This window comes from Rhea pennata, chromosome 4, assembly GCF_028389875.1.
Source record: "Rhea pennata isolate bPtePen1 chromosome 4, bPtePen1.pri, whole genome shotgun sequence".
In the NCBI taxonomy this organism is placed as follows: Eukaryota; Metazoa; Chordata; class Aves; order Rheiformes; family Rheidae; genus Rhea; species Rhea pennata.
The window spans coordinates 41,595,492-41,622,364 of record NC_084666.1 but is presented as its reverse complement, the minus strand read 5'-3'; the positions used below and the strand labels follow the sequence as shown (position 1 = coordinate 41,622,364).

General features: G+C 38.9%; 1 long non-coding RNA gene across 1 annotated transcript in view; it reads right to left on the bottom strand.

Moving 5' to 3' along the window:
• Positions 1-12,248, bottom strand: part of LOC134140356 (uncharacterized) — a 39,643-nt gene extending 27,395 nt beyond the window's left edge. Inside the window, exon 1 of the long non-coding RNA XR_009958392.1 lies at positions 12,168-12,248. This is a non-coding gene — a long non-coding RNA (uncharacterized LOC134140356). The remainder of the gene's footprint in view (positions 1-12,167) is intronic.
• Between the last annotated feature and the right edge of the window lie 14,625 nt (positions 12,249-26,873).

Here is a 26,873-nt window from a genome sequence, read left to right as displayed (position 1 = left end):
TTTTAAATTATTCTTTCCATCTAGGGCTATATATTTATTCTAGCAAGGACAAAACCTAAGGAGAGGATAAACTTGACAGGTTTGTGAGTGTTCAAAATCCCAGTGTAGTTATCCTATAGCCTCAAGCATGGCCGTAAGCAGTTTTACCATCATCAAAAATGAGATTTAATCCTACAGATGACATTGCATCATGCCAATTATCCAACATAGTCTTTATGCAGGAATTTTTGAATAGCTTTTAGATATCTGAGAACTCATGCTATGAGTTCCCGCGAGATAACGATGGGGATCTTGAACTCACTTTGACATTCTTGCCCAAGCCTGGGGAAAGGCAGGGGTGTGATGGATAAAACATGCTCACAAAAGCTCTTCTTGTTGACAAGATATGCTTTAGCATTCTGCATCAGGTCATGCTCCCTAAGTGCTGAAAAATTTCAGGATCAAATCTTAATATCTGCCCAATAGAAATGCCAGTTCAGAAATGACAGAAAGTACAGATAAGCAAGGCTAAAAAAAAAAAAAAAAAAAAAAAAAATTCTTTCTCCCAAATTCGCCCTATCACAAGTAACTCAGACAGAATATTCAGAAGGCAAACGATGCCTAGAAAATTAACCTCAGTTCAGTAACAGAGTGTTTTAAAGCTTCTTTGAGAACTACTGACGCAAGACAGAATCAGTCGTAAAAAAAGAAGTGTGGTTAATAAACTAAAAGTTTTTGTGTTTTCCTGTGTTTCTCTTGGCTAGAAACTTCAGATTTTTTAAAAAATAAATAATCCCTATCAGTATACATAAAGAACTAGGTTCACTAATGCTTTCAGCTGCTTTCAGAGCCTCTGATAACAGGGTATCTCTACTACTATAACAAAGCAGTAAGAGCACATCTGGGGAACCTGTAGTGTATTACGTATCTTCCCATTGCCTGGCAGGAAATCAAAAAGAATACCCTGTCCCAATAATGCACCACTAATGCAACATTAAAAATATGGTACTCCTTAACACAAAGCAAAGATATGGAAGAATTTAGGAAAAGCTGATCTTGCTAGAATCCCTCCCTGAATTTGTTGCAAAGTTCTCCACGCTAGAATGCAGGAAAATTCCTTGGATTACATCCTTGAGGCACAGGGAGAGGACACAGTCCATCCCAGGAGCACTAGACTAGCTCTGCAGGGGCTGGAGCTACGTATGACATTAACAATTCCATCAAGATTTAGTACCCATTATTAATAAAAAATATTCATTTACCATAGAGTCTTATTGCTTTCTGCACTATAAAAGTTAGCTATCGTCCTGTCTTGGTTAGATGACCAGCCAGCCCTAAAGATAAAACTACTAAAAATGCAAATGGAGAATTGGAGACTGAGATAAAGAAATGGCAGATTTATTAAGCAATTACTATATATTTTCTGCCTTTAGATGAAGAAAGAGGATTGATGGACTGCTGCATACCATATTCCATGGTATAATACAGTCAGCAATTGTAGTGCACAGATAGCAATGGAAATGGGTCTGAAAAGATTAGTCACATATTAAAACAGACAAAGTACTAGGTCTAGTGATACATCGCTAAAAGATTGAAAGGAAATGGAGATGGAAATGAAGAATTTTTTTTGTTCCTGGTCAAAAGACTGAAAAGTATTAGAATACTACAACTATTCAGAAAACGGCCATATAAAACATGACAGTCGTTTTACCTGTACTGACACTAAACTATAATGACAATCTCTCAAATTACAGCTGAGAAAAAGAACAAACTTTTCCCTGAAACAACACAATAAAATGTGCTTTTACGATATACCTGATTGAGGCACGCAAAAATCAGAATCCTTTTGAGGTAGCGTGGAATAGGCTAAAGAATCTTGTTTCTCAGGCAAGTTTTGGTATGTGCACTGATCTCTAGTGCACAATACCAAAAATTCTGGTTTCTGAAAAGTCCCATGACTGCAGGGCAGACCTGTTCAAACTACAGATTGGCTTAAAGAGGAAGCAGAGCAAGGAAAACCCTATAGCTTGTCTTTCTTGTGCTTTGAACCTTCAGTACTAATTTCTCATTTTATTACTTTGACTGTGAAGTAAATGGAGGCTTTCAGCATCTAAATAATAGAAGATCAGGTCATGGAGGTTAAGATCCTCTTTGTACAAAATGAAGTTTAGCCATAAATGGCCAAAGATACAGTTTTAAGCCAGTGTTCTTAAAAGGATAACATAATTTCCTCTTGATACAAGCAGGTTCAGTGAATTCATAAAACAGTTGAGCCTCACTGAAGGAGGACAGATTGCTATTATGCAGTACACAGTCTTGGACAACTTAAATTAATATCAGCTTTCAGCAAAGAGAATATATAGTAAACACTTCAGAGACACTTAGTAAATGATGGCCCTGGAAAATGTTTTGACAGAGACCCAACATGGATTTAAGAGATAAAGGTTTCTTTTTAACTGGTGAGTTTGCGATCTTTTCAAAACAGGCAGGGGAAAATACTGTATGCTCTGGTTTTTCAGAAGTATTTGCTAAGAGTCTGCACTGAAGATTACCTAAAAAGAACTAATACAAGAAGCAAACAGAATCAATGAGCCCACAAGCAGCACAGGACTGTGGGGTAACAGCAGAGCTGAAGTGAACAGAAACCATTGATTGGGTTGTGTGTCAAGCCGTATGTCCTTGTGAAGAAGCAAAAGAAATGCTCTGGGGATCTTCCGATCTCCTCACATAAGAGAAATCTGAATTTCCAAATTCTCTGTATGCAAAGCAAAGAGATTCTACAATAGACAGAGCATTACTTTTCCTCCCAGATAGGTAGGTGAGGGAGGAGCTCAAGATGAAGGGAGAAACCCAATATTCCATGAATAAGAATTACATAAATTATTTCCTCTCTGACGCTAAGCAATAACTACACTGTGATCCTGAGTCAAGGTCTCAGCGCAGCTCTGCTCCTGCGGTTATGTGCTGTCCTGGTCCTTCCAAGGCTTGATGGCTTGTGTGAATTCTGAGCAGAGCCCATATCAGACTTACCCAGGGTGGTTTTCTAGGACCAAATGACATTATTGGAAAAAAAAATACAACTTAATGCATGTGCTGTAATTAATATTAGCAAGTTTAGTACCTTCAGTTAATGTGATTGTCAAAGTAGGAAAACTTGTGTTTCAAAACACATTGGAAAGGTCTAACATTTTGCATCCTTTTAAATAGACATTCTTAGATTTGTTTTAGCATATTAAAGAGTGGGGGAAAGTAGTGAACAAAGAGATAGTATCTCGTATGAAGCATCTACAGAGATGAGAATGTGAGCAAGATGACACTGCTATGACAAAGAGCAAAGTAGACTTTGGTGAGAAAAGAATTAGGATAAGAAAGAAGCTGGTTGAGTGCTGTCAGATTTTCCTAGGAGCACATTCTCCTCCAGAAACACCAAAAGGCTAAAATTTTCAAATCAAATGAATCAAAATACAATCTTCCAATATCTAACTTTGCACTAGTTTTTCCCCACATTGTGTTAAATGTCTTATGTTCATATCTTGCCTTATGTTTCAGGGGTTAGACTACGGTAGTGAATAAATACAAGGGCTTTCACAAAGACAGAAGCTACTCCTACGAACAAGAGAGTTAAATAGCATCACACAGTGCTTAGAGTCTACTGCAGCATCTGACATAAGACAGCTCTGCGCAGCACAATGCAGTGCTGTGCAGAGATGCTTAGCTGACCTCGATCAAGTTCCACTGAGGCTAAGCAAAACAGCTCCTCATTAGCTAAAGCAGGACTGTAACACTACTGCAGATCTGCTAGTTTCAGTCTTCAAGCAAGCAGACATGCAATGTAATGTGAAACATGCACATCTCTGATGTGATGTTAGACTAATAAATCAAATTAAACCCCACAGTTCGTTATCAAGATACCCTACTTATAAATGCCCGTGCTCAGACTGTGGGGTTTGAGTCACAGAAGAGCTGATGATCACTATAGTGACTAAAGCTGGCTAGAATTGTGCTTTCAATGCATAAAGTTTGCAATGATAACTATAGAAAAAAAGAGAGCCATAAGATGATCCAGTAATGATTAATTCTGATGCTAGCCAGTGTCTCAGGTCTTCTATCTGTAAAATCAAAGGATTTGAATATAATAATGAAGGTTTACAGACATGACTATAGGAGAAATAATTTTATGTTTATAATAGGGTTAGAATAACAAACAGTAAATAAAGCTGACAGTCACATACTGAGCAATAAGAGTAAAGGTAATAAATAACAGATGTGAGCAATACACCATCTGCACACTGAATGTGCAGAGGTCTGATGAGAGTAAAAGCAGTAGTGACCAGAACATGTTAAAACGGCTGCAACTCACATGCCCGAAACAGTGATATTAAAGCTGAAATGATCTTGGTGTTTTCTCGCTTCTGAGTACTAGATTTGTAAAGCTAGTAATAACTCTAATTTCTTATAAGAAGGCTGTAAGTTAGGCTTTGGCCCGTTGCATGCAGAGAAACCATTCTGTTTCATTACACATTTTTAATGATACTCTTTTTCTCATCCTATACACTTGCAAAATCCCAAAGGACAGAGATTTCCCTTCAAGTCCAAAATACGTAAATAACCCAAACTCCAAACTATCAGCCTCCAGACATACAGAGAGCTGGAAAAAAGCATCATACAACCAATTCTGTAGCAGATCTAGGACTGATGGATAATGAAAATGAAGTTTATATCAGAATAAGATGCATAACATCCAATTTCAGGGTCTTCTATTTCCTTTCCCCCATCTAATCTCATGCCAAAACTTACTGCCATTCATGGTGAGAACAGTATGCATCATTAACAGACTGCTCCCTAGACTACTCCAGGCTTCCTCTTCTACTTAAAGCCATGAAAAAAGAAGATCTGATGTTACTTCAGATCCAACCACCACGTAAGACTAGCCCTGAGGTGGTTTTACTATAACTGCTTGAAAAAGTAGTCATGCTAGTAAAACCATTTGTATGCATGCTTGAGAGCAGGTTAAAAAGATAAATCATTTTCTACCAAATTTTCAGTCAAGTAGTTTCTTACTATGAACCGGTAATGCAATTATCCCACGACAATCAGGCGGGTTTATGACCATCATTCTATGGTAATGTGAGCATACTCAACAACAGATGATACTGCTTTTATAATCAGTTTAATCACACAAAAATTATATTCTCATCACCCATTTGTATCAATTGTGCATGATGTCAGATCAGTTTGAAGAAATAATTAGTTTCTCTCCTGGGATTCCCAGACGTAGCATATTAACACACACACACATAGTTTTCATTTACAAGCAAATCATGTAAAACCATAAACATTTGGGAGTTGAATGAAAACGTACAAGATCCAGAACTAATTGAGCAGCCTTATATATCCAGATCCTTAATTAACCTCCTGGTATCAACTCATTACAGAAGACGCACATCTACCCCTCAGAATTTCATAGGAAATTCACCAAAAAGAAAAATTAGCAATTAAAACAAAAAAATTCAGAGGAAATGCCCGTGTTATCCATTAACTTGTATTTTACAACATGAAATGTTATTAGATTTCTGTGTATGCTTTTGAAGAACACAGGTAAAGCTGTAATTCAGGTTCTTAGACATGACTCTTGATACACAGGAAGCCATATTTTAATGTTGCAGGCTGTTGTTGGCCTTCGAATCCCACATTTCAAAGCTCAGATTGATGCCTGGGCAAATAAATAGCTTTCCAGCACACTAAAGTACCATTTTGAGTCCTTAAATGTAGAGTCTAGATGTACTATTAATGAATCTGTGTTTATCCCCAAACACTCTAACTTGCAATCTTAGGGAGATCTGCAAATCTGAGCTTAGGACCAGGTCTTTTGCTGGTGAAAATTAATGAAGCAGCGTAGCTGATGTAAATGAATTTTCAGGATTTTCCAATGAAGGATTAGATCTCTGTATTATAAACTGAAGCCTAATAATATGTTCAATTGACAAAATTCCTTCTGTGAATCCTTTAGAAATATTCTGGGGAAATCTCAGGGACCCACAGATGACAGGCTGTAAACCACTGTTTGAGCGCTGTGCTTTTCTTCCTTCACCACTACAAGCCAGAAACAGCATCTAATTCTTGTACTCTAAGGTGCTTGCTCCCAAAGGTAACTCAGCTGTCTGACAGGGGAAATGTCTTACTTCCTATGCAAAAATGTTACTGTACTTTAAAAAGACAAGGCTGTTATGCATAGCCAACGCTTGCATGCACAAAAGGGGAAAGATACTGTTTATTATGAGAGCTTCTCCAAGAGCAGAGGTATCCTTTGTGGGGATGGATATGGGCTCTACAATTCCATAGATTTGAGGGGAAAATTTATTATTAATATATTTGCTAGAAAATCAAAAAGTATATGAGAAAATTTATTATTAATATATTTGCTAGAAAATCAAAAAGTATATGAGAGATTCTTTTAAGAAAAGTTTGTCATCAGTCCACGTGGGTGAAATTTTCCACAAAAACCTTTCATGATTTAGTTCCAAAAGCTAGATCCAGCAAAGGATTTTGGCAGTGTTCAATTTCTAGGTGATTGGCCACTAGATTCAGAATCCCGATGAAGGTATCCATCTTCTCCATCTGGATTTTGGGTGACTCCTTTACCTACTAGAGTATTTCAGCTGGAGCAACCAATGCCACCCTCTTTTCACCTGCCTTCTGCCAGGGAGGGGAGGAAGGCCACCAAGGTCAATATTTTGAGGGGCATGCCTAAAGCACAAGTACCAGAAAGGTTCTCTGAAGGACCTCAGTATTACTTTACCTGGTTTCTGGATCTTTGTAAAGCTTAGGGAAGAGCTGGTCAGACTGGGGCAGTTTTGCAAACATACAGAGCAGGAACTTAATGAAAATGCCAGATCAGATAAGCAGATACTAGTCCATTTAGGCAGCTTTAGGAGTAGATGACTGTTGAATAGAAGCTTTCTGAAGTGAAATATGGTCTTGAAAGTGAAACCTGTTAAATTACATTTGAGATGTTAAAGTCCTTTTATATGACTTGATATGACTTTTAGAAACCTGCCATATTATTGAAAGTCAATGAGAAGGAAATCCTGAGTCACCGAGGAACTTTTTCCATTAGTATTCTTTTTGTTACTCAGTGTGATGCAATTATTTATGTCAAATACTACTGAGAGAGGGGTTTTTTTTACAGCACAAAGATCCAACACTTTCATACTGACATTATGTAAGGAAAAATAACAATGTTACATGGGTTTTATAATCTCAGTAGAGAGAAGGGTTAAGTATTTTTCTGGACCCATGCAGCCATCTAAACTGAATAAGAATATTAAAATCAGTGATTAGTTTGCAATGTCTCTTACTTTTTCTCTGTGTACATAATCACTTTTTGAGAAGCAATAGAAGTGATTTCTAATTATTTTTTGCTACGCATTTTTTGTTCATTATTATTTGGCTGTACTGAGGAAAAAAGGATTTGTACACCACAATTGTTCTTTGAAGTACATCCAAGTTAATTACAAAAGCAATAATATAAAAGTAACATAATTCAAGTGATTTTTACTTCCCTCCTGCCATATTTATTTATAGAACTTTCTTATTTGCATTCTGAGGCCATAATAAGAATTCATTTTCTCATACAGACATTATCTTAAAGGCTACATAAGTGTCAGCAATACGCACTAGGGGTTACAAACCGAGAGGTACAACTAGCAAGAGACAGTGCAAATTGACTCCTGTTCTGTGCAAATCCCACCAGTGATCGCAGATGCTACATTAATGCTCTAGCCCTGCTATTGCTAGCTGCAGGAGTGAAGACCAATCAGCTTAGAGGCTCTGTGTTTCAAATATATAACAGAATGCTTAGTAATTCTCGTTGTTTTCTTACTCCTTACATTTGCTCCTGGAATGGGACTGTCAGTGTTAAATATTTAACCCTGAAGAAGAGAAGAAAAATTAAAAGGACTGTGTCAAACATCTTCTAGATTTTTGTGGTCAACAGTACAATTTTTGGAACAATGGAAAAATTTTCAGGTCCTCTTCCTACAACTGAATCTACAAAGGAAGGTAGACTTTTCTCCTATAATCATCCACTGACTTTGAGAGTCAGCAAGCAAGAGATTCTGCTGCAGGATCAGGAAGTTCAAAGGACTGAGCACCACGAGTAATGTAGAGAGGGAGAAAGAGTTGCCCATGAAAAAATTTATAGATGTGAAATAGTGTGCGGACAGGGATAACAAACTACACAGAGAGACACAGAGTGCCAGATGACTTGCACAATTGCATGGCAGGTAACAATGCACGAACAAATTCAAATCTCTCAATCTTTCATCTCTCTCTGGCCAGTTCATATACAGTTTTCCACTCTATTATTTCCCATTCTGCACAGAAAACAGCTATCTGGCTTTTCTACTACAAAAATTTCACCAACTATAAGCTCAGTTGCTCAGGGTACAGTCTCTCCTGTGGCAATGCCCTTTCAGAAGGATCCTCCTTGGAGGTACTTCTGCCCAGGAGCAGCCTTCCACCAAACGCCCCCTTATTACTTGAGCTATACATATGCTCACCTGCCACACAAGCCAAGATGTGTGAGCCACACACATCTGCTACCTGGTTCCCAGGTCCTGACACTCAGCCCCACACACAGCATCTCATACACCAGCATTAAAGGAATCTGAATGGTCTGGGAGGTATACCCACTCCTGTTAAAAGCATTATAGTCACCTGCCTGATGTACAGTGAAAGACTCAGTTTAACAACAACAAATCTGGATGGATGAGCTGTGTGCTTACCCTTGCACCACAATCCTTGCTGACACAGTGATTAACAAATGTGTTCTTTGCTAATTGTTTTGTTACTTGTACTGAATAAACAGTGTCAAATATCTCTTTTTGTCCTTATTATCAGCCAAAAGGAGAAGTAATCATAGGTGAATGCACTTTCAGGCATAAGCATTCAGGTATCGAACAATTTATTTCTGCAGTGCCAAATAGGAGACAAAACAACAGCCAGTATTTGTGAAGCATTCTGCAGTGATAAGGGGCTAGGTGATGGCTTGGGTGTACCGAAAGACTTGGCAGACCTTTCACATATTTTAGCGAATCCCAAAACCAACCAGCAGATACGAAACTATTGCTACTCCACTGCGAGAGCAGGTAGTAAAAAGACAACCACCTCGGTCAACTTTCTGTGCGCTCAGCTTGTTATGAAGTTGTGGTTTCCCTAGCAGCGTGGAGGCAGCTTGACAGCCTAATAGACCAGTCAAGCTGGGAGATGAAGAGCAGACAGTACCTCCTCCCCTAATGCATTAAGTATATCCTAAGGCTTAATGCACTCAGTTTGAAGACTGTAGAGGTGTTTGAGCACCTACAACAGTTGAGAGGCAACTTCAGAAACTGTCGGGCAGCTGGCAGGCGAGGAGGGGCAGCACCCATTTCTTCAACCTCTGTTGCTTCTTTGCACAAAGTCTGCTCTGGCTTTGCCCAGGGAAATAGGGAACCGTTTCACCTTCAAACTTTTCCTTCAAACTGAAACAATTTAAATGTGGGTCTACCACCAAGAATAAATTATCTAAAATAGTGTCTGTGGATCATCAGGTTTATCCTGTGTTTATTACTTCTTTTTGTTCTGTATCACCCATTTCGGGGTTTTTGTTTCATTTATTCTGTTGAACGGATTTGTTCGTATCTCGTTTTGAATTTTTGCCACTATCATCCTTGCTACATACTCTATATTCTCCGACAATTTAAAGTGCCTCAAGCCAGAAAACATAGCACTTTGAAACAGATTACCTTTCAATAGTGTGTATTGCAATTACAGTGTGCCCAATTAAAAATGAAATTATATTGATCAGTGCCCTTGTCCATTTAAACAGATGTGTCTTTCTTCGCTGTCTTGCAGTTAGGTATGCAATTATTTTCATAAAAATGTCGTGAAGTGCATGTGATTTTTTTTTTATTTTCCTATTTTTTCAAGTATCTCTATTCCTATTTCTATTTTCCTAACTAGCAAGTATTGAGAACATTTAAATGCAGCATACAATTGAGTGCTCCGTTAAAATGCACAAAAACCCAGAAAAACATGCAGTTCAGGATACCTTTAAAAATGTATCCCTAAGTAACATGCATTATGTTTATAAATTAATGGTCTTGTAAGATGACTTTGCCAGCGTACATTTACCTCTGTGTTTTCAGTCATTTTTAGCAGGTTCTTAGAAGAAATGGATTGCTAAGGCGTGAAAAATTCTGAAATGCCCAGACATATAAATCAAGAACAAAGAATAGCTTCCATTGTGGCATCTTAATTTTGTAAAAGGATAGTAAATTATGGCAAATGACTCACTTCTGAAAAGATTTCCATAGCCTGTATTTACATTTAAAGTTTAGTTTGTTTTTATAAAAGTACTTTCCTCTGAACTCGTGGAATCCTCTTGTTGCAAGAAGTGGCAGTTGTTGGATATGAACTTCAAAACAGAGCTATATTTTATTCATTTGAAAGTATAAAAATTTGCTAACCAAAATCCGATTCCTACACGCTTAGAAGCGGAGATGAGATATTTATATACTTATATAGTTGGCATTCAGACATTTTCTTTTCATTATAAAATATAAATGCATTGTTCCTACTTGAAGCAGATACTTATTTATGTATCTGAATTAAGATATCTTATATATAGGGGATATTATATTGGTTATGTTGATTTGAATACACGTTCCCTACTGCCTTTACTGAAGCTTATCCTAACAGTTTGAGAAGGCTTCCATTCTGCACAATTTACATGGAAATATTAGGTTCAATATCATTTAAGTCAAACTAAGTAGACAGCACTATGGTGAATATTAAATTACTAAACCTACTAAATGCATTAACTGTTTTATAGACCTATATTAATTTAAATAAAAGAAAACTACATAAGGTGATAAACTCACAAAAATATTGAGCTAACAATATTAAATTGCTTCATGAGTCAGTTCCTTAGGAAATATTTTCTACTCTAAGCTTAATACGAAGTGTCACATGACAGACTTAAGGATCCTTTTTTTTTTTAACCTGACAAAACTGCATATTTTGTAGAGAAAATGTTTCACCACACTCAACAGGCTCTGTTGGTATGCAAAAAGTACAGATTCAAAGCTTTGCTTGGCACAGTAATCCTTAGAAGAGAAATTTGTATCATTAAACTCCTACAAGACACACATCCAGAAAGGAAGGCACATACGCACATTTGATCCTAAACCTACTGAATACCATCAATACGCACTGGATGATAATGTGCAACAGGGCAATAGATGAGAAACAAAGCTAGTCATTCATTTAAAAAATAGCTCAACACAAGAGTTCTCTCATGATACATTAAATATGATAGGCAGAAGTGGCAGGGTGCTAATTACTCCAGTGATGTGATCCATTTTCTAAATAGCGAGAACATCAATAATTCATCAGAAGTGGCTGCTAAAAAATTTAATGTCTGACAATCCAAGCCTGGCAAATAGGAAGATAATCTTTTGTGTCTACTAGTTGGCATTCAGAGACTTTCTTTTCATTATAAAATATAAATGCACTGTTCCTACTTGAGGCAGTTTAGATTATAAAAGATGGCAGATGTATAATGTGTATAGTTTTGATTGTTTGAGGTAGGAAGGCAAAGCCCAGCAGAGAGAAATGCAGATGTCACATATTTAATGAAAATGAGTTTTACAAATACTTTTAATAAAGTCTGAATGGTTTCTGCTAATAGTAGCAGCCCAATTATATGGAAGTGACTATAGTACATAAACATAAAAATATGGAGTAATCAGGTAGTTTTACTGGCTCAATATCACACTTCTAGTTAAGAAAAATCCCCTGCTTATTCAAAAGAGCTTCATTTGGCTGCATCAACATTTCATGAAAAGGCCATTAATGACTACAAATCCAAAGTATATTGCAGAAACGGACTGACAGTGTGTTACCTTCGCTTACGTGAATTTCTAACTTTTGTATTTCTGCATTCAGGCAGACAAAACCATGACAAAAACCTTCCTATCTGTTTAGCCTTGGTAGAGTGCAAATTGCAGATATGCATTGTTTGAATATTATAGGTTAGCAGGATGTTAATGCATCTCCAAAAAAATCAGAGCACGCGTCAGTATACAAACTACAGGTCCAATGAAAAGCACTACCGTTCAGCTGTTCAAAGGTTCATAGGCCCTTACCTCCCATTCTGATGGGTACATTCTCCTGAAATCAGTGACAGTGAGATGTTCAAATAAGAATTAGCTTCTGAAATGGCTTTGTGGGTCTGCGCCTACAACCTAAACTGGAACAGGTTAAAAGCTTCAATTAGAAAATAAGTGGGTCACAATCTAATAGTCCAACTACAAGCAAATGCATTTAGCAATGCTATTTCTCTCCTTAGTATCTCAAACAAAATTTTAACAAAAGTCTTACAAAACAATCTCACCACACACAAACTACTTAAACCCTCAAATCCTTGAATCATCAATATTTCAGCCTTCATGATTTTTCTCACCATAAATCAACAGAAAGTGCTTTATACTGTTTTTTAAGTCCTAAATGTAATCCTTCATTAAAATTTAGATCGATTCCCTAAGAAGATACTTCCACTTTTGAACATTCTTGCTTCTGAGAACCCATAATTGATTTTATCACTTACAAGGTACTGCGAGTGTGCTTGAATATTTGCCATATAATATGCATATGGCATTTTTGCATTCCATCTGAATGCAAACTCTCACACACTTAGAAAAATCATTCTGTCAACTCATGTCAAACTAATATATTTAGTTTTCAACAGCACCAAATCAATTCGCCTTTCAAGGGCAAGCTTCCCCGTAAGTAAACATTAATGTGAACTAAGCATTCTACAGAGATACTAGTGATTTTAAATGATTCAGTTTTAGGCTCTTGAAGGGGAACTTACTTTCACTTACCTACAGAGACCACTTTCAGGTAGCTCAAGTAGAAATTCAAGACTCCAAGTAATTTGCCTCTTTTCAAAACTTTGGAAAAAGTGGAAATTATTTGATGTTCTGAGAATGGATTCAGGCAAATCCTGAATTTTTTTCTCAACTCAGAACAGCTTATGTGAGAAGACAGGTGATCCGATAATAGGTACCACCGTATAGCCAACATAGAGTATCAAAAAAATTTTTTTTATCAATGAACCGTGCTGGAAGAATAACTCCCCCAAAAAACGTAAACCAGCAAAAAATCATGCCAGGAAAATGGAAGAAAAAATCATTCCAAACTCAGCTTATATAATGGGATAGGAAATACACACACCCCAAATCTATCCGATTTGTTCCAAGTAAACTGCTTTCAAAATCTTACAGCATATCTGAAATATTAAAAGAAATGAAGTCATACATTTTGTACAGAGTAGATACTTTAGCATAAGCTCCCATCAGAAATGCCCAGCCTCTGTGATTAAAGGCTGATTTTAATGCTTTACCTTGTGTCTGAATCATTTAAGGTTTATTAAATATCACAGAACTGTAATTACATTACTCTGAAAAATCCTTTTTCCTTATTCCAGTCATTGAATCAGTGTCTGAGAAAAATTAAGAAATTTTCACCCCCTTCAATTTATTATTTATTTTAATTCTTGACAATTATGTGGCATCTCCTTACACACTGCTTTGTGACAGCCCACTTTCAGAGTGCTAGAGATTACTTCGAGAGGGCTGAAACATTATGCCAATCAGAAAAAAAGCACACAAACCCTAGAGTTTATTGCTTACCTTCATTCAGTCCCATCTGAATGAGAAATAAAAAGGAAAAAAAATACCAGGAGAAGACATCCACTGAACCATACGCTGTGACCCCATCACTTCTGACAGCACAAGCAAGGTTGTGAAAGGAGAGGCCGCCAAAAAATGCTGGTGGTTCAGCATGTGGTACTTTTTCCTTTGAGACTTTACTTACAGCTTATCATATTTCCAGGACAAAATTAATCAGTGTCCTCAGCTAGTGTTTGCAGAAATGCATTTTTGGTGGCACAAACATTCACAGTGAAAAAAACAGGGATTCTGACTGCAGCTGGTGTGTGAACTGGGCTACCAGGGAAAAGGCTAAGATCGCAGAAGTCAGGCAAGGAAAATGATTTAAAAAATATAATTCAGTAGCAAAATGTAATTAATAATTAACTTTCATTATTTTAACAATACAATTAACTTCCACAACAAAATGAATGATTTCTTTGCGATAGAATTGTACTGGTTTTTGTGAAGATATTTGTGTTATATGGAATTTTGTTGACATATCTCCATAATATTACCTACATGTAATTATAACTGGATTTTAATATAAAATATTATACTATCATTAGAACTATAGAAATTTTCTCCTTGAAATACGATATTGAAATATTTTATATACTTCGAATTCTTTTTCTTTTTTTTATGGAAAGCTTTCCTATATGTATTTTCCAGTTCTGACTTAAACCAGAAAACTTTTCAGAAGACATCTGCTAGGTTGCATCAGCCCAAATCCATCATCTCCTCGTGTACTCTCAGCTGCTGCCCTGAGGCTATCCAAGCACAGATTCTTTTAGTCTCTATTGCTGTCGTCACTGCACTTCCTTACCAAAGTCTTAGTACCTTCTAAATTTTCTTTAATATCGTTCTCATCTCAATTTGTCGCTGTTAACAAAGTTTGTGCCGACTCTAAACTTCTTTATTGAGAGCTTTCGGAAGCATGTCTTAGTTTTGTTGTTACCTATTGAATATCCATGGAAAATGTATTAAGTTAACTCTGAGGAAATTCCCAGAGTCCAATTCCTAACCGATACATAATCTGAAGCTTTACTCAAAATGCCTTTTTTATTTTTTTTCCTGCAGTAGTTAAAACATTTACTGTGTAAATATCTGTCTTTTATTCCTCAGCAGGTGGTTAAAGCCTCGCTTCTGTGATAATTTTAAAGGTCATTTTCATCAGGCAACACTAAAGGAAATAGTCTTTCACAGATGTTTGTTTCCATAGCAGACTACAGAGGAGCCATCAGAATGTTACAGTGATTTTGTTACCTTTGGGGAGCTTTTATTATTTAGCTGTCATCATTAAAAATTCAAAGCAGTGGATTGGTGAGGCAAGCTTAAACAGGGCTCTCCCTCCACCCCCCACTTATGGCTAAATAACTGTGAAAAGGGAAAAAATGAAGAGAGCGTGGATTGCCCTTATAAATAACCATCTTTAAGCTCCCTAGCAGCTGCAAAATTTGAGAAAAAGCAGAGATTATGGCAATTTCCCCCCTCCCCCCATAAACTTTATCCAACAGAAACCTAGGTAATTATAAGAAATGGCACAGAGGAAGCCATTTGAATTGCATATTAATTTGAACAGCTGCATTGTGATGACTCTAAACCTTTTTTTTTTTTTTTTTTTTTTGACTCTAAAAACAAGACTTCTGCCTTGCCACCACCAAGCCATAACCAAGCTCCCTGCTTTGGTGTTTCTCCCTGATTACATATCAGATAATATCTTTGGCACGAGTGAGCGCTGTACTTTGGTTACAGAAGTGAGGCAGAAAGAGGTTAGTGACTTCTGATTCATTTTATCAGCTGGAAATGCAGAATATGTTCTGGAGATGCAAGGCATATTATCTGTAAGGTCTTCCCCCCACACCCCAATATACACAGCTGCTCAAAAAGGCCGAGAGAGGTGGTCAGAAAACAAGGAGACGCAGAATCCCTCTCCCTTCATTGCCCTGCTTCCAGAAGGGAGTCTGCAGCCCTGTGCTGTCGGCATAAAATCCTTCTTTGGTGTTTTTTATTCTTTGTCCTTTTCTCTTTTTATTTGAAACTGGATTTAGAATTCATTTTACATCCTATACCCTGCAACGGTTTAGTAGGAAGCTGTTTAAACTAACTAAGGGGATACGCTAAATAGAGGAGCCTTTCGGAAGTCTTACCCTTTCCCAGATTCAGGCACTAATTCACAGGCTGTAGAAAGGCCCTTTTGAAATCAGGATCTCCAATGCACATCTTTTGGATACAGTGCCTAACATGATTCCTTAGAGAAGGAATATCAAATAAAACAGAATAAAATTAAGACGGAAGAGCCTTATTCGCTCTCCTCACCTTTTTTTTCTGCTCCATAACCCAATGTTTAAACAAATGGCAGGGAGGGTGAGAAACGGGGCTTCAGCGAGAAGGGCTGCAGCCGCAGGCAGCACTTCTCCGCAGAGCCGCCCCACCGCGGGAACCACGTCAGGGCCAGTTTAAAGTTTAAATTAAGCGTTCTCAGCCTATTAACCAAACTCACCATTTCTAATCTGTATCTAACGAAGTCGCTCAAGGTGACCCGGGCAGAGGACAGCTACTCTCTCGACTTGAGCTCTCCATTAGATAGCTGAAGTTTGCAAGGATGAAACCGAGCTATCTAATCAGTAGGCGCAGAGAAAGACAGAGCCGCCTTGGGCGCCCTGATTTTCAGGACCCAAGACCACCACCATCATTTCTCCCCGGCCATCCACGAACGAGCACCCATAGCGAGCCAAGCTGCCTTCCCTCCGGAGCAATTTGATGGTGTCAGTGGATTTCCCTGTCAGAGAGCTTCAGCTGGTGAAAACTGGCAAATGACCTAATACATAGACATATTACATATAGATCTTTTTTTTTTTTTTTTTTTTTTGGACTTATTTTTGTAACGCACCTGCCAGCCAGCCACAGCACATCACATTACGGAGAAGCACAGAGCAAAGCAGCGGTCGCGTGTCTCAAGGCTTGGGGGGTAGCTCGGCTCCTGGCTCCTACCAGGACGCTCTGCGAAGCTCTCGGCGCTGGTGATCGCAGATGGCGCTGAACGCGGCAATGGCAAAGACTGGACTCTATTTTCTCCGTTCCAAACGGGCACCCAGCGGTCAGCTGTAAGCTAAATACAGGGCTTCTCTTGCAGACCGTGCACAGTGAAAATGACTGAAAAATTGTTCAACATTTAAAAAATCCTATTCATAAAAAAAACACAGGTGATCTGCTTTTGCCTTGGGAAAAATTATACAGAAAAAATACCTTGTATATTTAAAAACTTGTGTTGCTTATCTACAGAAATTTGTGTTCTTTCATTCAAAGCAATTAACTACTCCTGGCTTGCGACAGGAGTTTGAACCTGACCATCAGGAGTTTTGACAAGGATCAGCTATACATTTCTCCGTAAGCTTTAGAAGCAGCCTGCTAGAAGGCAGCCGGCAATCTGAAATCCTGCAAAGGGAAACCTCCTCTTCCGTGATCGTAACATCGTGCTTCCTCCGCAGCTAACCAGGCGCTGCCTCCCCCCTCGCACAGGATCGCTGAACGCGACGGAACAACGGAGGCTCCTTCTCAACTCAGCGGGCGCGCGAGAAGCCGGCACCAAATTATTCCGAAGGAACCTACCCAACGCCGCTTTCCGCTCGTAGGGTCGGAGCGCCCTTCCCGCCAGGCTCCGCGATCAGCTCCGCCGCGCGCGTCGGCTTTCGCGCCCGCCGCCCCGCAGGCGGCACGAGCGCCCGGCGCGGCCTCGAGGCGCGCTCGCGGGCAAGCGAGGCAGCGGCGCGGCTCCGGGCGCGCTTAGAGTTAATAAAACGTCCCTAAAACGCCCACTGAAAAACGTTCAGGGGAAAGGACCCACAGCGCACTTATTTGCGATGATCGCGTTAACTTTAGTAATGGCATTTTCAGATGAATACTAAAACACTAGTTGAAAAATAGCTATGTTTATCTGTTCCCTTTCCTCAGATTGCTCTAGTCCTTGACTGGTACAGTCTTTGAGAAATTACAGAGCATTGGCAAAAAATAACTATTACTGTCTGACAAGTTTTGTTAAGGAAAAAGCTCACCATTTGCTAGAAACACACTTAAAATTTCTGACTTTGTCACCTGCTTGCATGAAAATATGCAGAAGGGAAAAATACAGTTGAAATCTACCTTGTGAGTTCCTCTTTTTATTGATAAAAATTAAAGGTAAGAAATCTCTTACTGCTTCTGTAGTCACAGAAACCATTCCTGCCAACTAAGAAAAAAAAATAAAAAAAAAACTTTTATTTCAAAAATATTGAGACCAGAGTTCAAAATTAAATTTACTAGATTGCCCTTGTGATTGCAGACATATTATTTATTCTCTCTCTCTGCTTCAGGTTTTTATCTATGTAATTTCTAGCTTATCTATCTTATCTATTTAAAAAGCTTTAACTAATATATTAATAATAAATGCTTAAATAATAATTGCCTTTTTTTTTTCTAACCTGAAGATGTCAAGTAAAACCTTTAGCTCTAGACAAAATTCAGTAGACAAAATGAAACATTCCTCAGGCAGGTGGACCCAGTGGCATGGGGTTGGAATTAATTTAGCTACAATAATTCACACTAGCTAAGGATCTCCTACCACATGTTAAACGATTTAAAGCCATTTTTGTAGGTACGCCCAGAAGAGCTAATACAGTTTATACAGTAGCCACAGATAGAGGCAAAACTCCATCACTCTAAATGATAACAGGCAACACTACATGGAGCACCAAACCTCCCTGGAACCAGTAAATTCAGGGTCAGAACTGGGGCTGTTGTTCAGCATAGCTCAAAAGGAGAGGGACAAAAATAGCAAGAACATACAGCTGGTAAATGGGAAGTAGTCCCATAACTCAGAAAGCATCTTTTAAGCAGTGTGGCAGAGCAGTCTTTTTCCTTCTCAAAACCCAGCATTTGAAATATATAAGACCTGCTGCCTCCAGACACTTCCTTTACCATATATTCCTCGCCATAGTAAGAGCTTACTTAATCCAGTCTCCGCAAAGTGCAGTGTTGCACCCACAATTTCACAACATTGATGTCCTCTTGTGGGTTTAACTCTTTCTCTGCCTCACTTCCTTATTCGTAATATGGGCAAAATCACCTTTTCAAACTTGATAGGAACATTGCAACTACAATGTATTACAAGTTGAGGCATTCAGATATTATACTGATACAGACCTGTAAAAATGATAAACAGTTCCATTATCAGTAATTCTAAACACTGTAATGCAAATAATAATACAATTATCTTTGAATTCCACTTTCAGAAAGTCATGACCATATATGTCATTTGTTTCCATTATTCTCATAGAAAACCTAGGATCTGCAGTGCAAACTACAAGAAATTAAAGTGTTATTTCTCTGGACTCTTCCTCTGATTTCTTTCCTGTCTGCTCATACTCTAGTCTTTTGATTCTTTCGAGCTCATTCTGTTTGCATTCTTTCTTATTCAGCTTCATCTTTTCACATTCTCCAGTTCTACTTTTTATTTTTAAAGTAATAACAGAACATGAGATGTTCTGGGCTGGGGGTATTTCTGCCCAGTAGCAGATTATCTTTGCTCCACATTAGCATGCGTTCTCAAAAACGTGGAAGCATGATTGAAGAACTTAAAAAGCACTCCTAAAAAAACCTACTACAAATCCATAGTTGCAGCCATCTGGAGCAAGGCTGGTGCCTGCCATGAACTTACAAACTCAAACTCTGAGAGGTTTTCAAGCTGAGGGAATTAGCATCTATCAGAGGGATAGGCAGACTCCTATGCAGTGGGATGCAATATAACAATTAGATGCAATTAAAATTATAATTACAGAACCATATCTACTGTGTTCACAGTAATTTGAGATAATTTGTATCAGGTATGGACGAAGGCACACTCTACACGGGAACAGAGCTAAGGTCCTCAGGAGCTCCCCACTTCTATAGAAGCAGCTCGTCCTGCCTGCCACACACCTCGGCAGGGCCAGCTGCTGGTGTCCCAGAAAGCAGAGAGAAAGCTCTTTGGTTTTGAAGTCCAAGAGCAATCGCTAGGGTTCTTAGCCATATATCTTTATCAAGTAGGGTTATGACATCTTTACCAAATACAGTTATTTGCTTTCCAGCTTGCCAGCATAGATCCTTCACAATACATAGCCTACCTAAAAAGCAGGCGGCACGGTGTTTATTCATGCCGACAGCCACTGGAAATTTAAGTCTGCAGCATACTCCATGCTGGCTCAGTTTGACTTGGAGCATAGACAGATGCTGCACAGTGTCACACAAGCTTCAGCACAGGCATCTCAGGGCTGCTCCGACGCGAGAGAGGCAGAGCTCACCCTGCACGTGCATTCGGCGCGTGGGAGACGGAGAGGGACGAAGGGGCCGCAGCCTCCCCCGGCGGAGGCAGCAGCAGCAGCTGGCACAGAGATCCCGCAGAGTCGTGAGACAGGAATGAACGGGGACTCTGCTACATGGGCGCACACCTTGTACGCTGTCTCCATACCCAAATACCCTCAATAAAGAATTACTTTATTTTTAGTACATTTTATCACTTATGTCACTGTCTCTTCTTTCTTTTCCTGAGAATCATGATTCATTACATTAGATCCTTAGATTTATCATCTATATAAAAAATGAAAATGGAATAAGTTTCAAAGACCAAGAAAGCAACTAAAAGGGCATATTGTACTTATTCTCTTTTAATATAAATGAAAACTAATTTTTATTTATTTATGCTATTTTAAAAGACAGTAACAGACAAACTAAACTCTTTCTTCAGGAGTTTTTAGAAATTACAAGAAATATGCTTCTAGAAATTAGAAGCACGTAGAAGAACTAGTTCCGTAGAAGAACTACGGAATCTAACCCCATTCCAAAAAATCAGATCAAACATACCTACTTCCAAGACCTAGTAATATCTTTATAGATGCTTTGGCTTTAAAGATATGGATGTCATTATAGATGAGTACAGCACAGCCTTACTCATGTTGACAAGTTTAAGGCAATGACGGATGACTGCTGAGTGAAAAAGCTGTCACCAGAGTTTCTACAGTACTAAAGGGAAGTGCTAGTAAATAAGCCATTGAGAAAGTAAGGGATTCAGAAACACAGTGGTATTGTTTGCATGAGTTAAATAATGTCATTTTGAACAGCTGCCGTTGAAGAACACTAAGCTCATCAACTGTCATAACAGAGTGACAATATATTATGCACCACGGTATATTCTTATAATTTTTAAAATGAGTCTTCAGCAGCAGAAAAGGCAGGAAATTAAAAGCAAATATCTCCTCTGAATTCCCTTTTTGTTCCCAGGCAGATCCGCATGAGATAATTGCACGATATTATAACCAGAATGCTATATAACACCTCAAACAGTTTAGCAAGAAAGCAATTCATTATCACTATAGTCAAATGATTTTCTAAGTATAATGGGCAAATTTCTATGAAAAAGTATTCTAGTTATTTGACTAGCACCACTGAGTTTCTCTTGTAGAAGGAAAAATCTGAGGGTAGGATAGTGTTGGCAGACAGAGAATACTCTCAGGCTATCCCTTTTTAACAAGCAGTGCAAGGGACAGGATTTAAAAAGGAAAGGGCTCTTGTCTTTCAGTGATGACTGCTAGATTGGTCCACGGGTACGACAAGTGAATAGTCTCACTATTCCTCATAGCTTCCATAAGAATTATCCAAGCTCAGGAAGTTACTGCCCCCAAGCTGAGTGGGAGTATCAGTACACACGCTCTGAGCTTCCACCCTAGCCCCCACACTGGGAAGTAAAATACATCAGCTGATATTCCCTAAACTTAGATTTTGGATAGCTTGCTTCACTTTGCAGCTGGGCTAGGCTGAGAAGATCCGTGCTATCCATGCCTGTCACTCAGCTGACAGATGGGACCTTGTTAGGCAGCAATAATATGACTGAGCTCTACCATCAGCTTGTACCTTATGCTACACACAGGTTTCTTTAAGCTCAAGTATCCAGTTTGCTGCAGTCAAAGAGCCTGAATTTTTAACTATCACAAGTGTGAATTAGCTGATGACTACTGTCCACTTTGTTTGGAGTCATAGCAAGCTTTATCTTGCTTTGAAACCTGTAAATTATTCATTCAAAGATGACCTGTAGGCATTTTTTTTTTAAACGAACACATTCTAAATTAAAGAGGTAAGAATCATTATTGTTTCATGAAAACTGTGTTTTAATGTGTAGCTGTTACATAACTTGTTATGAAGAACAGGATTTTCAAAAGCATCTTTGGAAGTGCCTCTGCTAGAAACATGTGATATTTTTTTTCCATTAGCTTCTAACTTCTGATATGAACTGTTGACTTCCTGAAGCTGGTACAGAAACTCCAGAAACTTCAGAGAGGCCAGAATTTCACTCCTGATAGGAGTAAACTCTTCCAGTTCTAATAACAATACATACATGTACTATTTACCTACTATACTCTTCCACATTTCTCTCCTTGCATTAAGATGGAGCTTAAAGAAATAATTACGCAGTGTAAGTGAATTTTACATCTCTATTTTAAGAACACCATCTTTCAGCCAAGCCTTTTGCTCATGGCAAAGAACCTTGTGTCAGTCTGAATTATGTATGTACAAGTGCGAAGTGTTAACAGTGTAATAGTTCAGAATAGTTCAGAATGATCTCAGAGCCAAAAGAGATTTGAAAAATACACTGGCATAATGAAAAATATAATTCACCATAAATATTTTTTTGAAAGTTACCAAAAATTAATTTTTAAGATAGGACTACATTATTAAAGTTTTATGTGGCTGAAAAGCGTATTTCAGGATGCAGTGTCCATATTACCATACTAAAGCCTCAAAATGGATCTTTTCACTAACACAACTAAACCAAAGTAAAATTCCAATTCTGCTTTTAGCAACATTTCCCATGTGCATCAGAGAGATTGTGCTAATGCTATTCAGTTACATCCAGTTACAGCTACATTTGCACATGATCATTTAAATAAGCCACATTGTTGTGGTCTTGCAAAATTGCTTAAATGTTGTCCAAGTCCAGTTACATACACCACCTTCCTCAGAATACTTCTAAGACCACGTTACTCATCTCCGAAAAGCCACTCGTACTGGTGCCATGTTGCTGTGCTAAACTATATATTGGGAGTGGCTGGAGTGCAGCCATCTCAGGACTGTGGAAGACCAGTTTGGAAATAAGTCTTCTGCAGTGTTTTACTGAACATCACTGTATGCTCTTCTGATGTATGTTAATGGGCACAATAACGCCCACAAACTTAATAGAAAAAGAAAAAAGAAATATTACTCTACTATTAGGAAAAAAAACCAAAGGGCATGTAGAAATTTTCATATCTGGTTCATAAAAAATTTAAAGATTAAAGTTTGTTGTCAGTGTAAGCAAGAGGAGAATTTGTCCAAAGGCTATAAACTAACAAAGACACACTAACAATAAAAATGTGAATATCAATATTATGTCTTTGTTATGTTTCCAGAACACAGGGAACACTGTATCAGCTGAACGAAAAACAATAATCACAATGAGACATAAAATTGCATGGGAAAACACATTAATATTCAAAAACCCCTACATCTAGAAAGCTTTCGGAAAATACTATATAGATTTTTTAATGCATAATGTTTATGCATTTATTTATATAATACACATTTTAAAAAAATATAAGTATATTAAATGGAGCACAAATACTAAAATCAGTTACCAATATCTGTGGTAACTGAAATCCTGCCTTAGGAAACCCTCACTCTCTGCTGCTGGCAAGTAGTAGTAGCCACTAGGAGATACATCTTTGAGGTAGAGCCTTGCATCATCAATTCCACGCTAAGTGGCAAACACAGCCAATGGGAGATGCAAGCTGAGAACACCCTGGAGAAGTGCATTGGGATGCTAAGTACTTTTAAATTACTCCAGGACCCTTGAACTAAGGATTGCCAAAACACTATTGCACATTCACATCACTTAATTGTAACAAGTACGAAACCTAGTGGGCAACTGAATCCCTCCACATGGAACACGCTTGCTGATTTTTGCTTAAAACAATTTATATTGTGGATTTTGCACAGCTGTCCAAAAGAGGAAGACATTCTTTCACACAAAGCCATCTAATATGGACATAACCTGTCAGAAGTCAGATGGAAAGAAAACTATCAGAGTTGACTTTCTTCAGCCATTTATTCCATCTGCCTCTAGTTTATTACTGCTATTTTTTCCTGGCTTAAATTAGTTTCTGTCTCTAACCTAAAATCCATTCATTCAACTATACTCCCACCAGGGCTAACCATGTCTGCAGACCAAGACTACTTTCATGGTTATCTCTAGTGGGAGCTGAACTCCTGGGCTAGCCCTGCAGAGTTAGCTTCATTCATAGCAATGCTCCATGTTTGAGGCTGTGGTCTACACAGCGCTGTTCACAGCATGCTTACCAAACTCCAGATATGTTCCAGACTGGCTCTTTAGGTCTTCCATGGCTCATTTTAGAAATAGAAAGCTGGTCTTGATTTCACAATCTTGTACGATCTGCAAGTGCTCTCCTGTGCAAAAACTCCCCTTTACTAGGCCAAATCCTTTATATCCAGTGGTTTTACAAAAACATTTGCATCTTTTTCTCTAGAAGATAACTTCTGCATGCAACTTCTGCCTGTTCTGCTTTGTAGTTTCCACTCTCAAAATGATCAGCAATCCTAGGTAATTAGAAGGTTCGTATCTGGGGCTCTTCCCCACACAGAGACCTCAGCATTACCATAGCGATCCACAGAACTTTGCATATATACCTAGAGTCCTTTGACGAGCCTGGAGTACTGTGACAGAAGACAGAGCAAAAGTGTTCCAAAACATACATTTTAAAGATTGCAACAGCCAGTGAGGTGAAGTGCTCTGAAGACAGGACACTATCTTACTATGCTGTCTTCAATCATTGCCGACGCACGTGAGTCTAAGGCAAGAGCAAATCGAAGTATTTTTGGTGTATTTTGAGTTTCCTAAATGCAATGCTACAACAGCTTACAAAGACAACTGTTTGAGCGGAAAGAAAATCAGACTTAATCTGCCTATTACAGCACCAGATCCAGAGATCCTTCCTCTTTCCTTCCATCTCCAGCTGACAAACCACAGGCACTCACATACAGTGATATGGGTGAGGAGTTGGACCCAAAGCATTGTCTGTCTTTTGGAGCTGTACTTTAAAGAGAAAGAAGGCTCGGACCATGAAGATCTACTTACAGTTTACTCTTCTTTTAACTTGCTCACTCCAAACTGAGTTGGGAAGAAATCTGACTTTTGACTTCAGAGAATGACCATTCCAGTGTTTGGCCCAAGCCAAGCAGATTCTTAGCCGATTTTGAAGCCCAGTACAATTTCTCACTTCAGAGGCAATAGCCAAGTCTTAAGAGAAAGCTTTCTCTTGCAAACTACGAACTTTAGTGTCTACATAAACGTGTGATATTTACAATTGATAAACGATAATTATACAGTACGCAGTTATATAACTGGTGTCAATTCACACAGTATGCTACTAGATTTTGACTTCGCTCAGACATAATGGCAAGCCAGAAACTTCAGGGTGGTTATGAGCATGGCAATAATAATCCGTGATCTAGTCTTTGAGACATAGAATGACAGGCATATTTGAGTACACCTATTATTTTCTTTTGCTATAAAGATGATGCTCCCCTGAGGAAGCGCACAGATTGCAAACTAAATTTTTGAGTTTTACTTTGTTTTCATTTAATTAAAATATAAGAAAAAGATTATTTGGAGTGGAAGTTATATTCTACTTATTTGGAAGATTTTAATTAAAAAAGAGCACTCATTTTTTGGAATCTAAAACTTATGAACGCAAAAAAAGATCCCATATATTAACCTACAAAACCTGTAGGCAACTTGCACAGGTTAATAACCCATATTTTGCATTATTATAAAGAAGGTTCCTATAGAGTGTTGTGGAATATTTTTGATACATCTGTACATGTGATAATCCATGCACTTATTCCATGCACTTCTCCTCTAAAATTTTTCAGGTTAAAATTTGTTTCAACCCCATTTAAGCCTCAGCAGCTCACAGACTGGTCTTGTAGCACATTTCCCCGCAGATAAATATAAAAATGGAACACATGACTAATCAGGAACGATCGCTTCTTGAAACACTTTTTTGGCTATCCAGATAAGCCACTTTTCAAGATCCTTTTCCCTGTAGGTTTACAGGAGAACTGTATTCTTACCATTCCCCAGGGACTCCAGTCAAATAGACTGATTCTGTCTTTCAGACAAAAAAGAAAAAAAATCACTTTAAAGAGCCCTTTCTGGAGGCCTGAAAAAGCGAACCTCAGCAACTTCCTTATTTTTTTTTTTTTTAACCAACTAATTCTCACCGTGCTTTCAGACCTCCCTTTTATCTTCTCTGCGTGTCGATGAAAGCAAGCACCGCTGACGACCTTTTCCAGCGCCCGCGTCCCGACCTACCTTCGGGCAGCGGCGGTCCCCTGGCTCCCAGCGCCCTGCCAAGCGAGGCGGCGCTCGGGGGCTCCCGACGGAGGCACCCGTCAGCCTCGCGGCGTTCGGCCTGGGGCAGCGGGCGCTGCCGAGGGCGCACGCCCCGGAGAGCCGTCCGCCGTCCCACCCGCTCCGCAAACGCGAGCTCTCAGCGGCTGCAGAGGCGCAGGAGAGACCACCGAGCCCCGAAACTTCAGCCCTTGAAGCGGCCCCTCCGTGCGCTTGCCTCAGGGGGCCGCAGCTAAAGCGCTTTCAGAGCGGGGAATCCAGGTCTTCCTCTCGCCCAGCTCTCATGCCTCTCACACCGCTGCACATAGATGGGGCTTATCTAAAGTTACTGGCTACAGCCCACATTCTCCATTTACTTCTCCAAAATTTATCCCTCCCTGCATTACGCCTGCCCCTGGGGATCTCAATACAGCCTGAATGGAGAGCTGCCAACATCTTGTTAAAGGCTGCAGCTATGTATGAAACTAGCTATTTTCTGCCACAGCTAGCTGACAAATACGTTACCCACTCCCAGCCAGTTCCCTGGCCCAGAGCCTCCGCTCAAAGCAACTGCCCCTCCTGGCGAGATGAACGTGATCTGTAAACAAAACCTCAGGCTAAGAAGCACCGTTTTTCCCACAGCTTCGGGTTTGCTCTGCCAGGGTTACTGCTGGCAGCAATTACCT